At 52.6% G+C, this 14,635-nt stretch overlaps 1 long non-coding RNA gene and 1 pseudogene across 1 annotated transcript; one reads left to right on the top strand and one right to left on the bottom strand.

The window, feature by feature from the left end:
* The first annotated feature begins 7,066 nt into the window (after window positions 1-7,066).
* On the top strand, window positions 7,067-11,311 carry LOC123049281 (uncharacterized; annotated as a pseudogene).
* Window positions 11,312-11,444: 133 nt separating this feature from the next.
* On the bottom strand, window positions 11,445-14,164 carry LOC123181011 (uncharacterized). The gene is made up of 5 exons (XR_006491442.1): window positions 13,652-14,164; window positions 13,424-13,538; window positions 13,196-13,296; window positions 12,524-12,591; window positions 11,445-11,566 (listed from the first exon to the last, which is right to left on the bottom strand). It is a non-coding gene; the product is annotated as an uncharacterized lncRNA (long non-coding RNA).
* Window positions 14,165-14,635: the final 471 nt, after the last annotated feature.

Here is a 14,635-nt window from a genome sequence, read left to right on the forward strand (position 1 = left end):
ACTACACCTCACTCGTCCTACAGATCAAACATTTTTATACTTTGCATGAATAGATTGGAAGGGGCTCCACGGGATAAGAGGGGCACTTTCTTTCAAGAAATCACACATCAAAGAAAGGAGAGTAGCGGAGAGTGAACCCTGACTCGAAGCTTCCCACTCCATCTTCGAACCTCTACCACCCTACGTGTGCACCTGTGAGGCTAGCAAGGGAGACAATGCCGTTGATCCATGGTGTCGGAATCGGGGCTCCAGGGACCCAAGAGATTCGTACTCTGGGGTGCGCTAGTTCCTACCGCTCTACTCAGCCCTCACAACTTCACGGCGACACTGCGGCGAGCTCGAGCTAAGGAAGAAGAACAATGAACACGGCAGTTATCAGGTTCGGGCCATCTCGCGGTGTAAAACCCTACTCCTGCTTGTCTAGGATTGCTTGGCAAGAGAGAGTACAAGTGTTGGGCTCTAGTTGCTAAACGAGTCGACGCCCTCTACGGCGGCACCTCGCCCTCTTCTTACACTGCCCCTGGTCCTCTTCCCCCAAAAACAAAAGGCGGGAAGGGTTGCCACAGCGGCCAGTTTGAAGGGGGGCAAGGTCATAGCTTATCCTGACTAGAGGCAGTCTTTGCCTGCAAAAGTCTCCTGCCGCGACGCGCTGGTGATGTGGCCAAGCCAGGCGTCGTAGCCGGCATCGACTGGGCGGGAGCGGAGCAGCTCTTGCGTCGTGAGCAGCGCGCCCTGCGCGTTCGGCGGCCTGCAGTGGCCGAGGGAAGAAGAGGCCATGGCGGTGCGAACATCGGGCTGCACGGAGGGGTGCATGGAGGAGTCCTGCTGCTCGTGGGCAGCGGGGTCGGTGGCAGTAGCGGACGAGGCGTTGGCAGAGTAGCGGCGGTCGCCGCGGCCCGCAGGCTCCATCTGGGCGACGCGAGCTGCCCGATGCTTGGCACGCGCACGGCGAGCGTCAGCCATGGTATTGGTCAAGCGGGAGCTGAAACTGGGCGGAAGAACAGCAGCACACCCCTACCTGGCGTGCCAAATGTTGGAATCGGGTCTCCGGGGACCCAAGAGGTTCGAACTCTGGGGTGCACTAGTACCTACCGCCCTATCTGCCCTCACAACTTCATGGCGACGCTACGGCAAGCTCGAGCTAAGACAGAGGAACAATGAACACGGCAGTTACCCAGGTTCAGACCACCTCGCAGTGTAAAACCGTACTCCTACTTGTCAGGGATTGCTTGGCGAGAGAGAGTACAAGTGTTGGGCTGTAGTCGCTAAACGAGTCGACGCCCTCTACGGCGGCACCTCGCCCTCTTCTTATACTGCCCCTGGTCCTCTTCCCTCGAAAACACAAGGCGGGAATGGTTGCCACAACGGGCAGTTTGAAGGGGGGCAAGGTCACAGCTTATCCTGACTAAAGGCGGTCTACGCCTGCAAAAGTCTCCTACCGTGACGCGCTGGTGGGCTCAGGAATGACAACCGCCCTGGCACGCCCGTCGTCTTGTTCATCTTGTACCGATCAGGCAGCCTTTGGAGATTGCTTTGGGAGCTGGTGGCTGGCCTCGCTCCCTTAGCATGAAAGAGGAAAGCCTCCTTATCTGCGCCCACTGGCGCTACCTCTGGGATCACTTGTCGCCTCGCGCGTCACCCACGTGAAGACTCTGGATCGTGTGATCGGGCCTGGCGGCTCTTGACTTGTTTGCCTCCATGAGGGCCTTGGGAGGCGACCTCAGGAGACAGCCTCGTGAGGTTCCTGGCGATGCCTTCGATCCGCCTAGGGCGTTGCTGACGTGTGCCTCGTGTGGCGAGGGCCTCGCGAGGATCTTGCTCACGAACCTTAGTTGTGGGCCACGCACTGGGCCACAGGCAGACGGGCCTGGGTACTCCCAATCCCACGGGCCCAACACATGGCATGCCATGTGATTAAGAAAATCTTCATTCAGTCTAATATACTGGCCCATGGCACAACATATGGTTAACTAGAAATTAGAAGGGGATTTCATGTGTCTTCTTTATTTTCTATGTGCAGTCACATTAACCATTAACCCTTGAGCCGTCAACGGGTGGTGGTTAGGTGTGGATCCTCATCTACAATGTCTTACCCTAGTGGTGTGTTTCGGATCCCAAGTAATTGACAATGTCACATTTATCACACAATAATACATATCAAGCTAAGACTAATATATACCAAGTTACAATTGCATGTCATGATTAAAAATAAGTAATTTTATATGTATTATACCCATATCCATTCAAACTTATATAGAAGTGAAACTATGAAAGGCACTCCCATTTTCATATGTGAAAATGATAGTAGCATAAAAGTCTTACCCGTTATGAACCTTAAAATATGTTTAATGTTTGGTTTTTTGGTTGGAAAGAAATGTGTGTTTGTTTCTTTTTTAGAGGAATATGTGTTTCTTATTTAGAGGAATATGTGTTTCTTTCTCTTCGCGGCGAGTCATGGAGTAGTGAATAGATCAGTAACCGTGGGTTCTTGAACCAACGACTGAGATGGGGAATGTGAGATGCGAGTGATTATCCTCCCATTGCCATGTCATGCCTTGATGAGTCACGTGAACGTAGGGGTGGTCGCGCCTACGACCGCACAGGGATAATGGTGCGTGCCTATTCTGCCAAAAAATCCCATTGAATTCGATGGTATTCCCTTAGTCACGGTTGCGCCACACCCTCAATGCCGCCTCGTGCTGCGGCCTTCTCCTCCATTCCTCAACTCAGCCAAGGCGATGGGGACCAAGATCTGGGGCAGCGCGCCACTACGACGGACTACAGGAAGCCTCTTCGGTGGGCCCCGCTATGCACCATCGTCAATGGGGTTCGCCGGGCTGGTGAGGATGTGAATCTCCCTCTTCCAGCTCTCATTCACTGGTGTGGCCACCATTGGCAAGATCTTCACTACCTTGGGTGCGCTCTTTCCTGGCCGCCCTTAGATCTCTCTACTTCTCCCTGTTTCTTGTTCCATCGACCGGCAACCTCCTCGTTGGTGCGTCCGATCATGGAAATGCCCAACAAGCATAGCCTCCATGGCACTGCACACGCACATCTCATAAAGCACACCATCACCTAATTACCTTATTGGGCTAAATTTACTACCCACGGGTATGTGTATGGGCCAAATGTAGTCGTCGCAGGGTGTCGTGGGGATGGGTACAATCCAGCGCCGCCCGTACCTAATTCCCATGGGCCCATCAATTAGGCCCGATATGTGCACCCTATCATTTCTCCCATATATAAATACCACACCCAACCTTCTCACATCAGAACCCTAAATCAAACCGCACAATAGTCCTCTTTCCTCCCCTAGCCGCCGCCAACCCTCTCTTCTCCCAACCCTTCCCTCTTCCTAGATCAAACCTCACGCCACCGTGATGAGCCGACGGGAAGCCTCTTTGGAGGAGCCTTCTATGCATCAACGTTGATGGGGTTCGCCGACCAAGCGAGGGCGTGGATCCCCCTTCTCATGCTCTCAATCGTCGGCACGACCACCATCAACCAGATCTTCACTACCTCAGGTATGCTCTCTCTCTCTCTCTCTCTCTCTCTCTATCCTTTTCTCTCCTGGCCGCCCTTGGATCCCTCTCCTACTCCTTCGTTTCTCGTTACACTGATAGGTGACCTCCCTGCCGGTGCTTTCTATTATGGACATGACCATCAAGCATAGCCTCCATGGCACCGCACACACATGTCCTAGGAGGCACGCCATCAGCTAATTACCTTCTTTGTGCTCAATTTGCAACCCACGGGTATGCGTATGGGCCAAATGTTGTCCCCACCAGGTATCGTGGGGGGAGGTACGTTCCACCACTCATGTACTTGATATCCACGAGTGCCGTCAGTTAGGCCCGACATTTGGGCCCTAGCATTTCTCCCATATAAAAACACTACATCCGTCCATCCCACGATGGAACCCTAAATCAATCCACATTTGACTCATCTGTCCTCTCCTAGCCGCTACCAACCCTTCTCTCTTCTCCCAGCCTCTCCCTCTTCCCCAAATCGATCCTCCTACCACCATTCGCCACCCGTCCAGGAAGATGGTGCTACATAGCCTCGACCCTTGTAGATCTATTCTCCGCCCGTCCCTATCACGCTCACCCATCATTGGCGCATCTCGCCTCGTCACTTTGGCTGCCAAATCAATTGTGGGGACTGCGATGGTGCGCCGCTTAGAGGCCATGCCCTACTGGTCAGCTACTCGCGTGTCGCGACGGCCTCCTCTGTGTCCACCCCTCTGCACAACGACGATCGACTCTGGCGAGATCCGACATCACTTTTGCCTCTCAAATCCCAAGGTAATCATAGGCCATGCCATGGCCAAAATCTCCCTCTCGCCGCCGCGATTTCGCTCCCAACGTTCTTCCCGTGCCTTGTTCTGGGTTGTTCATTCCTTCCTGCCGAAAGATCAATTCCGGGTTCTTTTTGTTTTGTTTGTGGTGGTCGTTTCTTTCAATGTGCGTCTGTTTTTTGTTTTGCCTGGAGCAGAGTTTATCTAATCTTCAGGTCGTCGGTGCTCCGTCTGGTTCATGATCTGGTTTTGTTGCTTGCTTTACTATCTCATCTCACTGTTGGATTCATTTTACCAATCTTTCCGGGTTTGGTTGCCGGCCGAAAATTCTTTCCTTTTTCCCCACACGACGGCTGTTGTGACTGATTCCAGAATTTCCTGTCGATTTTGTTCAGTTTTAGTAAGATTTCTGTTTGGTCTGTCTTTGCAGCGGCGACATGATCATGGCGGAAGATTTATGCTTTCGCTCAATTGTTTCTCTACGGATTTCTATCGAACAGATCTTTGAATGCTCGGGGTTCACAATCCAATTTTGTTGTTCGTAGAGGTGGATGCTTTTTGGAACTGATTTTGGTTTAGATAGAATTCTCGTGATGAGGGGAAGAATTTCTTTAATGTTTGTTTCAATATGTATCCCAAGTGTTCGAAGTGGTTCTCGTGCTTGCTAACACCGTCTTTGGATTGTCTAATTTTCATTTTCCGTGCAGGTACCAAAGGATCAACCCGGAATCTGTCCGAGTCCCCAATGGAGGCGGCAGCGGCATCTTCGCCCACCAGGAAGCCAGCAGAACCAGCACCGTCATCCACACCAAGCATGGACGAGCGCGACGGCGCCCCAGCTGCGGATGCCGACAGGTCGAGCCTCACGCCCTACCTCGCCCATGCCTCGCTCAAGCAGCGGGAGCCACGAGGGCGTCTGTCATCCTCATCCGCTGCCATCATGAGGGACAACCAGCTGTACAATGCCGCCGCGCACTCCTCCCAGGGAATCAACCTCGACGGCGAGCTCTACAACTTGGCCACCCAAGCCTCCGGGCCATCCAACAGCCTCGGCGATGCGGTCTACACCTTCGCCGCCCAAGCCTCCCAGGCATACAACAGCCTCGGCAGCAGGCTCTACAACCTCGCCGCCCAGGCCACCTAGGGAGGCGACCTCGGCGGGGGCTCTACAACCTCGCCGCCCAGGCCACCCAGGGAGGCGACCTCGGCGGCAATATCTTTGTCGTCACCGCAGCTGCCGCCGTTGAGGTCGCCTCCCTGGGCGGCAAGGTTGTAGAGCCCACTGCCGAGGTCGGTCCCCTAGGTGGCCTGGGCGGCGAGGTTGTAGAGCTCACCATCGAGGTCGCCTCCCTGGGTGGCCTGGGCGGCGAGGTTGTAGAGCCAACTGCCGAGGCTGTTGTATGCCTGGGAGGCTTGCGCGGTGAAGGTGTCGACCGCGCCACCAAGGTTGTTGGATGGCTCAGAGGCTTGGGTGGCCAAGTTGTATAGCCCGCCACCGAGGTTGAGTCACTGGGAGGAGTGCGCGGCGGCGTTCTACAGCTGGTGGTCCATCATGATGGCAGCAGACGAGGATGACGGATGCTCTCGTGGCTGGCTCTGCTCAAGCGAGGCATGGGCGAGGTAGGACGTGAGGCTCGACCTGTCAGCATCCACGGCTGGGGCGCTATCGCTTGGTGTGTGTGACGGCGCGGGTTCTGCTAGCGTGTCGCCGGGCCATCCTAAGGATCAAGAAACGCCCGACGACGCAAGGCCAGGCCCAGCCGCGCGCGGAGGCGGAGAAGCTGATCCGCCGTAGAGCGCCCGCGGCCCGGTCATCCTCGACACCTCGCCACAGACTCCTCGCGCTGCCACCCTCTCGCCACTGCCACCTCGTGCCGCCACCCTCTCTCAGCATAGGTACACACGCCACGCCCCATTCTCTGTCGAGCCAGGTAAGGTAGCCACCATGGGACCTGCCCGTCGTCCACGGCCGGCAGCGTCCCCACTCTGTCCATGTTGAGTTGCGTTGCGTCGTCATGGTCGGGCCAGCCCGACCTGCTGCCCGTGTGCTCGGGCCAGGGCCGGGCCCGGTCTCGTTTGCGTGGCGTTGTGGGCCCCCTCCATTTTTAGAAATAGTGACGCGTTTCTTTACTCAATTACACCTTTTGTATTCTTGCCCTATATACGCCAGCAGTACGAGTCAGTACGTAACGCCACACGCATTAATCGGCACCTCATTATCTCCGAGATAGGTACTGATAATCTGGTCGATCTCCAGCATCGTCTGTGTTGTGTTGTGATCACTCTACACGCAAACATCAGTGTCTATCCTGGCACTAATGCCATTAATAGTTTCAATCCATTGTTTGTATATACGCGGTGCATGCCAGAGGAACTGGTGATATCACCGCTAAATTGGCATTAGTAGTAGAGATTTGATGCATGCATTAGTGGCATTAGTGTGCTTGCTTGTGCATATCCATCCATCTAATGCCATCAATAGTTTCCTTACATTGTTTGTATATATACGCAGTGCAAGCGAGAGGAACTGCTGATATCACCGCTGAATTCGTATCAGTAGTAGAGATTTAACGCATTAGTGGCATTAATTAGTATGCTTGCTTGTGCATATCCAACCATCCATCTATCCATCTGTAGAGTAGAGGTCTACTTATATATATATATATATATATATATATATATATATATATATATATGCAGTGTACTTGTACTGGCTGCGCAGGCTAGATCCTATAGACATTGTTCAGTTTTGGTCGTGTCTGTCGTCCTTGCTTACTGATGATGCCGAACATGACGGTGACCAGATCATCCGCGGAGGACCCTCATGCCGCTGCAGGTGAGCAGCAGCAGCCACAGCGGCAAGTGGCGGACAAGGCGCCTCGCACCACCGAGGAGGAGCCAGCGGATTTTACTAATACTTCGCGGTTTGATTGCTTGTCTCGTCTCACTGCTGGATTTTAACAATCTTTCTCGTCTCACTGCCTCAATTTTTTCTTTCCCCACTAGACGGCTGTTGTGACTGGTTGCAGAGATTTCCCGTCGATTTTGTTCTGTATTAGGACTTCTGTTTGGTCTGTCATGGCGGAAGATTCATGCTTTCGGCCGATTGTTTCCATGCCGTCGTTGCAGGCAGTTTCGTGTGTACTTTTTTGTGCGGATTTCCGTTGAGCAGATCTTCAAGTGCTCGGGTTTCGCACTTCATTTTTGCAGTTCGTAGATGTGGTTGCGTTTTAGAACTAATTTTGGTTTTAGTTTACATTTCTCGCGATGAGGGGAAGAAGTTTTTGCTGTTGGTTTCATGTTGGCCGTATGCATCGATTGATGTAGAGGCCGGGGGTTTTAACCTCCTTTTTCAAAAAAATGTTGTAACCCAAGTGTTTGACTTGGTTCTCATGTGATCCAAATCACTTGCTAACATCGTATCTGGATTGTGTGATCTTGTTTTCTATGCAGGTACCAGAGGATCAACCCGGAATCCGTTCCAGTCCCTAATGGCAGCGGCGGTGGCAATGGCAGCACCGCCACCAGAAAGCTAGCAGAACCCGTGCCGTCACCCACACCAAGCATGGACAAGCGCGACGGCGCCCCGGCTGTCGACGCTAACAGCTCGAGCCTCGCATCCTACCTCGCCCGCGCCTCGCTCGAGCAGCGCCGGCCAGGAGGGCGTCCGGCGTCCTCATCCGCTGCCATCGTGAGCGACCACCAACTGTACAACGCCACCGCATACTCATCCCATGGAGTCAACATCGGCGGCAGCCTCTACAACTTGGCCGCCCAAGCCTCCCAAGGATCCAACCTCGACGGCGGGCTCTACAACTTGGCCGCCCAAGCCTCCGAGGCAGCCAACAGCCTCGGCGGCGGGCTCTACAACTTCGCCGCCAAGGCCACCCAGGGAGCCGACCTTTGTGGCGAGCTCTACAACCTTACCGCCCAGTCTACCCAGGCATCCAACAGGCTCGGCAGTGGGCTCAACAACCTCGCCGCCCATGCCACCCAAGCATCCAACAGCCTCGGCGGTGGGCTCTACAACCTCGCCGCCCAGGCCATTGAGGGAACCGACCTCGGCGGCGGCAGCAGCAGCAGTGACATCGCCATTGCCGCGCTGGAAGACCCTGCGCCGCTCAAGTGGGGCTGCAAGAAGCGCTCGCGCGCCTACCGCGAGGTGCCCGCGCCGGCGCCCGCTGTCACTCCTGCACCCGCATCGGTGCCTGCTCCCGCGCCAGCAACGGTGCCCACTCCAGCGCCTGAGCCAGAGCTGACCCCCGCTCAGGCGCATCGCCGGGGAATCTTAAGGATCAAAAACCGTCCGACGGCGCAAGACCAGGCCCAGCCACGAGCGGAAGCGGAGAAGTTGATGCCACCACCGAGCGCCCGCGGCCCCGCCATCCTTGACACCTCGCCTCAGAGTCCTCGCACCACCACCCTCTCGCCGCTACCACCTCGCGCCGCCACCCTCTCGCCACTACCACCTCGCGCCGCCACCCTCTCGCAGCACAGGTACGCATGCCATGCCCCATACTGTGTCGACGCAGGTAAGGTAGCCACCATGGGACCTGCCTGTCGTCCACAGTGGCAGCATCCCCACTCCGTTCGTGTTGTGTCGTCTCAGTCGAGCCGGTCCGGTCGGGTCCGAGCCTTTGCCCGTGGGCTCGGATCAGGGCCGGGCTGGGTCTCGCTTGCGTGGCGTTGTGGGTCCCACTCCATTCTTTTAGAAATAGTGGCGCGTTTCTTTACTCAATTACACCATCTGTATTTTTGCCCTTTATACGCCAGCAGTACATCAAAGTAAGTAACGCCACACGCATTAATCGGCACCTCATTATGTCCGGGATAGATACTGATAATCTGGGCGATCACTCTACACGCAAACAACAGTGTCTATCCTGGCACTAATGCCATTAATACTTTCCTTCTATTGTATGTATACGCGGTGCTGGCCAGAGGAACTGGTGATATCACCGCTAAATCGGCATTAGTAGTAGAGATTTGATGCTTGCATTAGTGGCATTAGTGTGCTTGCTTGTGCATATCCAACCATCTATCCATCCATCTGTAGAGTAGAGGTCTCCTTTTATACGCGGTGTACTTGTAGATCGCATAGGCATTGCTTAGTTTCGGTCGTGTCCGTCGTCCTTGCTTACCGATGATGTCGGAAATGATGGTGACCAGATCATCCGCGGAGGACCCTCATGCCGCTGACGGCAAGCAGCAGCAAGCGGCGGACAAGGCGCCTGGCACCACCGAGGAGGAGCCGGCGCCCAAAGTGCATGAGCCTAAGCCGCCGCTGCCGCAGCCGTACCGTCAGGCGGCGGACAAGGCGGCTCACGCCAGCAACGGCGAGCAGGAGCCGGCGCCCAAGGCGGAGCCTAGGACGCCGCAGCCGCAGAGGCAGAGGCAGCAGCCGCCGCGCCAGGCGTCGATAAAGGAGAAAGGCAAGGCGCCGATGGTGCAGGAGCCTCCCGCGGTGGCGCCGCACGTCGCGCAGAGGCGGCGGCCGCCGCGGGGGAGGCCGTGGCCCGGCCGCCGGTGCCGCGAGTCGCGACCCAGCTCACCCGCAAGAAGAAGGAGGAGGACTGGTTCGCGATGACCGGCAGAAGGCTGCCCTACCGCCCCCTGCAGCGCCACCCCAAGGCCGTCGAGGACAAGCTCCAGGTACGCCACGCACCGCCATTCTTTTTTTTGTCTCTCTTCCATGCATGCATTCGTCTCGGTGTTACTACGAGTGGTAAGGCTGACACGATCGACGATGTGTTGGCGCAGAAACTGTTCCCGGGCCAGACGCTGCCTGAGGTGACCAGGGCCAGGTACATGGTGCGCGAGAAGAAGCAAAAGAAGGTACCGCTCCATCTCCTCCCACTGCACACTTTTTTTACCAGTCAGCTTTATTTTTACTTACATTTACACTGCACCGTCATTTCGTCATTAGAACAATGGCATTAGTTTTTATATGATTATTTAAACTTTTCAAATATTTGGATGACTAATCAATGTGTACGTGCAATGCACGTTAATTTGGAAGTATATAAAGTGCATGCGGATATTAAGTAAGATATTATTTACGTGTTATTATGTGATTAGCACTATATTTGACATGAAATTAACTGCAACGTTAAATGTGTTGAACACTCGATATTGAAGCAGTATAGGTCGTTAGATTGACATGATCTGACTGAAATTAATTGGATTACATAGATACTTATGACGATTAGTGCTATACTGTACGTAGATGATTGGATACTTATTTGTATAGAGCTGGGAGGTTTTGGGGGAGAAGGAAAGAAATCACCGGCTTACTATTTAATGGTCCTAGCCGATGTCACCTGGGCCCGGCCCATTGTTGACTGTGCATGCGAGCTCGGGTTGGCCTGTCTGTCTATGTGGCTGACTGCCGACGTGCAGGTGTGTCCAGCACAGAGATTGTCATGTCTACACGTGGCGAGCCGTCGTGGAGGTCTGGGTAGCCAAGGCCCCGTTGCATGTTTCTGTTTCAAAATTATTAAAGAAAATTGGGGGGGGGGGGGGGGGGGGGGGCTTTGTTCCTGTTTCTCTCTTTCAGCAGCCAAGCTTGATAATCTTTGTGCTGTTTTGCAGCGCCCCGGCCTGCAAGCAATGGCGGAGGAGGACGCCCTGAGGTCCGAGAGGCGCGACTCCGACAATAATGCGGCGGGAGAAAAAAAACCATTTTGGCGTCTCCGATGCGGAGGAGCGTGGTAGCCGGAGGAAGAGAGGTTGAAGGCAACAGTAGATTCATGGGCATTCTATAAGCGTCAGTTGAAACAAAAAAACCAAAAAGAAATCTAGCCGGCATTCCGCTCTTTTCCTTTTCTGAAGACTTTCGTTCGTTCGTGTCGTCGATGACAGACGGTTCGTTGATTTACAAATGGTCGGTCGAAGCCCGCCGCCGCTGTTTCCGCGCCTCCATGGTGGGGGCCGGGGTGGCGGCAGGCTATGCATATTTACCAGACTTGGTTCCACTTGCATAGCCTGGGGAAGAGCTTGGAAGAGGAAACAAACCTTTTCGCTCCGTTTCGTCGTTCTTGTTCCATTTGCATCGTTTTCCTTCTTCGTGGTTGTTTTTTGCACTGCTGGTTTTGTGCTTTGTGGGCGCTGTCTCCTGCCGATAGCCGCCATGGATTTCTGTTTTGCAGGGACTATTTGCTTCAGTTGGGGCAAACGGGATTCTCACGTGGATGGATGAGATATGGTGATGGGATATGGGCGCTGCTCGAGGCAAAATTGTTGCTAACTTGGTGATGAGCTTTGCCACACCTGCAGCTACATGACTGAAATCAGGGTACGCTCTTTGCCACACCGTGGCTCTAAGATTTACTGCTACTGCTTAGTAGAGCGGCATCCATTTCGATTAGCTTGAGCTGGAGCGAGCCTCTCATTCCTTTTCCGTGCATCCGATAGCAGTGCAAGTCGGAGAGACGGGCCCTTCTCTAAAATATGCTCCAATTCTCATGGCGTTCTATTAGGGTATGTTTGGCACTTTGGTTAGAGAACAAGTAGAGTGCAATGGATTTAGTGTGTTGGTATTTATCGCCTGAAATTGATTTGGGCGCCACTCGATTCCTACGATCGAAGAAGAGGAAGGTGAGGCACCTAGCTAGGCGGCGACGACCCCAATGAGGCAATGCCAAGTACAGTGCCGGAGACAAGGGACGGCGTGACTGACCGCTAGTGTCGCCGTGGAAGCGAGGCGGAATGTTGAAAGGTGTTCGTGGGAGGGGGTAGGGGGTGTTCAAACATGCATGGTGGGCTACCGAGGCGATAGGGCAGCGTGGCACCAGCCACGAATGGTGGTGCGGGGGGGGGGGGGGGGGGGGGGGGGGGCGAGTGAGAAATCAGGATGGTGGGTAGTGACTATAGCCAGCAGCAGCGAGGAGTACATGTGTACAGATTGAATCTGGTTGCCTTCTTTCCCCAAAACAAGAGATATATCCATACCCAAAATTTCAGCAATCCAAAGAATTGGTTTATCTGCTTGCTATATATGTCGATATTGGTGACAAATTTTGGCAATAAGTTGTGTACTTGTTAGTTCCTACTAATGCTCATTGTGCATTTTTTAACCATTTTTGGGCGTCCATTCTTTAAATTGCTTTGAATGGTAGTTGGTACTTAGACAAGAAACATTGTAATAATGGTAGTTGGTACATACAGAAGATGCTGAAATTACCGGTCATTGTTGAGATTAAACATGCATGGGAGAGACTAGCATACCTTTGTTTGCTGCGTGGTGGCTCATTCAAATCAATTGCTTTATCCCCTCGTCTAGTTATTTTTTACTCCTATAAACAAAACAAAAAAAAGTAAAATACGAGTAACATATTTTTGCAAAGTGTGAGATGCACATACTCCCAAAGTAAATCAGGTCTATTGCACGGAACCTGTGTTGTATTATTAAGTTGAACAAGAACAATAGCGTGAAACAAAAATTATAGGTAGGCAAGACATGTACATAAAAATATGAACATTCTTACAAAAATTCACAAGAGAAAATGGAGGGACCATCAAACAAACCCAACATATGCAACAAAATGATATTCTGACCTCAAAGTTACCCACAAAAGAGATCCCAATGCGAGAACAGATACTAGGTGGTAGTGAGCATTATCTATTGCACAAAAGGTAATCGGACATTATCCTTATACATTATGAATCAACCCCCCAAATGATATGGTTGTGGCCAACGAGAGGTCGCTGAGGAGGCAACCGGGATCCTCCCTGCTGGTAGATCTGGTCGTCATTGTCCACTAGGCCAAGATCTGGAGTGGCCATCCCGCGCACGGCCACAAAAGAGATCCCAATGCGAGAACAAATACTAGGCGGTAGTGAGCATTATCTATTGCACAAAAGGTAATCGGACATTATCCTTATTCATCATGAACCAACCTTCCAAATGATATGGTTGTGGACGACAAGGGGTCGCCGAGGAGGCAACCGAGATCCTCCCTGCCGGTAGATCTGGTCGTCGTTGTCCACTAGGCCAAGGTCTGAAGTGGCCATCCCGCACACGGCAACAAAAGAGATCCCAATGCGAGAACAAATAATAGGTGGCAGTGAGCATTATCTATTGCACAAAAGGTAATCGGACATTATCCTTATTCATTATGAACCAACCTCCCAAATGACATGGTTGTGGCCGACGAGAGGTCGCTGAGGAGGCAACCGAGATCCTCCCTGCCAGTATATCTGGTCGTCGTTGTCCACTAGGCCAAGATCCGAAGTGGCCATCCTACGCACGGCCACAAAAGAGATCCCAATGCGAGAACAAATACTAGGTGGTAGTGAGCATTATCTATTGCACAAAAGGTAATCGAAAATTATCATTATTCATTATGAACCAACCTCCCAAATGATATGGTTGTGGCCGACGAGAGGTCGCCGAGGAGGCAACCGAGATCCTCCCTGCCGGTAGATCTGGTCATCGTTGTTCACTAGGCGAAGATCCGAAGTGGCCATCACGCGCATGGCCACAAAAGAGATCCCAATGCGAGAACAAATACTAGGTTGTAGTGAGCATTATCTATTGCACAAAAGGTAATCAGACATTATCCTTATTCATTATGAACCAACCTTCCAAATTATATGGTTGTGGCTGACGAGAGGTCGCCGAGGAGGCAACTGAGATCCTCCCTGCCAATAGATCTGGTCATCGTTGTCCACTAGGCCAAGATCCGAAGTGGCCATCAAGTGCACGGCCGTTGGGGTCGTCTGGTGTGCGGCCACCATGGATGCCGAGCACGTGGACGTCGTGGCCATCCCGCCTAGCGGAGGCGTCGCCAGATCTGTAGGGAGGCTGCGGTGGAGTGGGTGTGGGGGAGGGAGAGGTAGAGGTGGGGGATCGCCGTCGGCTGTGGAGATTGGGAGAGGGGTGGATTTAAGGTTGAGAATTAGGTTTAGGGGTCAAATTTATAGGGTAGGGGACGCGATGGGCCATTCTGGGCTGACACACTATTAGCCTCGCGGACCAGTGATAGGCAGGCCAAGAGAGCATGTCATTGGTAAAATGGGTTTAGGTTAATTATCTTTGCTCAAATAAAAATTATGTTATGGTATGGGTATGGGAATAAGGCTTCATGTCTGGGACTAGACTAAATCTCAAATTTAGGCATCTTTCGAAAACCATTTGCAATTTTGTAGGCATTAAATGCATTTCTATCTATTTAGTGGATATATTAGAAGTTTGAACTACATGTACCTTAAAATGGTATCTAAATTAAAAGAAAATCATGTTCAAGCACTTATGTAACTCATAGCCTTCTTTCAAAACATGATTTTCTTTTGAATATTTCTGTTGAAAATTCCATACAATTACAAGCATCCTATTTG

Source organism: Triticum aestivum, chromosome 1A, assembly GCF_018294505.1.
Source record: "Triticum aestivum cultivar Chinese Spring chromosome 1A, IWGSC CS RefSeq v2.1, whole genome shotgun sequence".
In the NCBI taxonomy this organism is placed as follows: Eukaryota; Viridiplantae; Streptophyta; class Magnoliopsida; order Poales; family Poaceae; genus Triticum; species Triticum aestivum.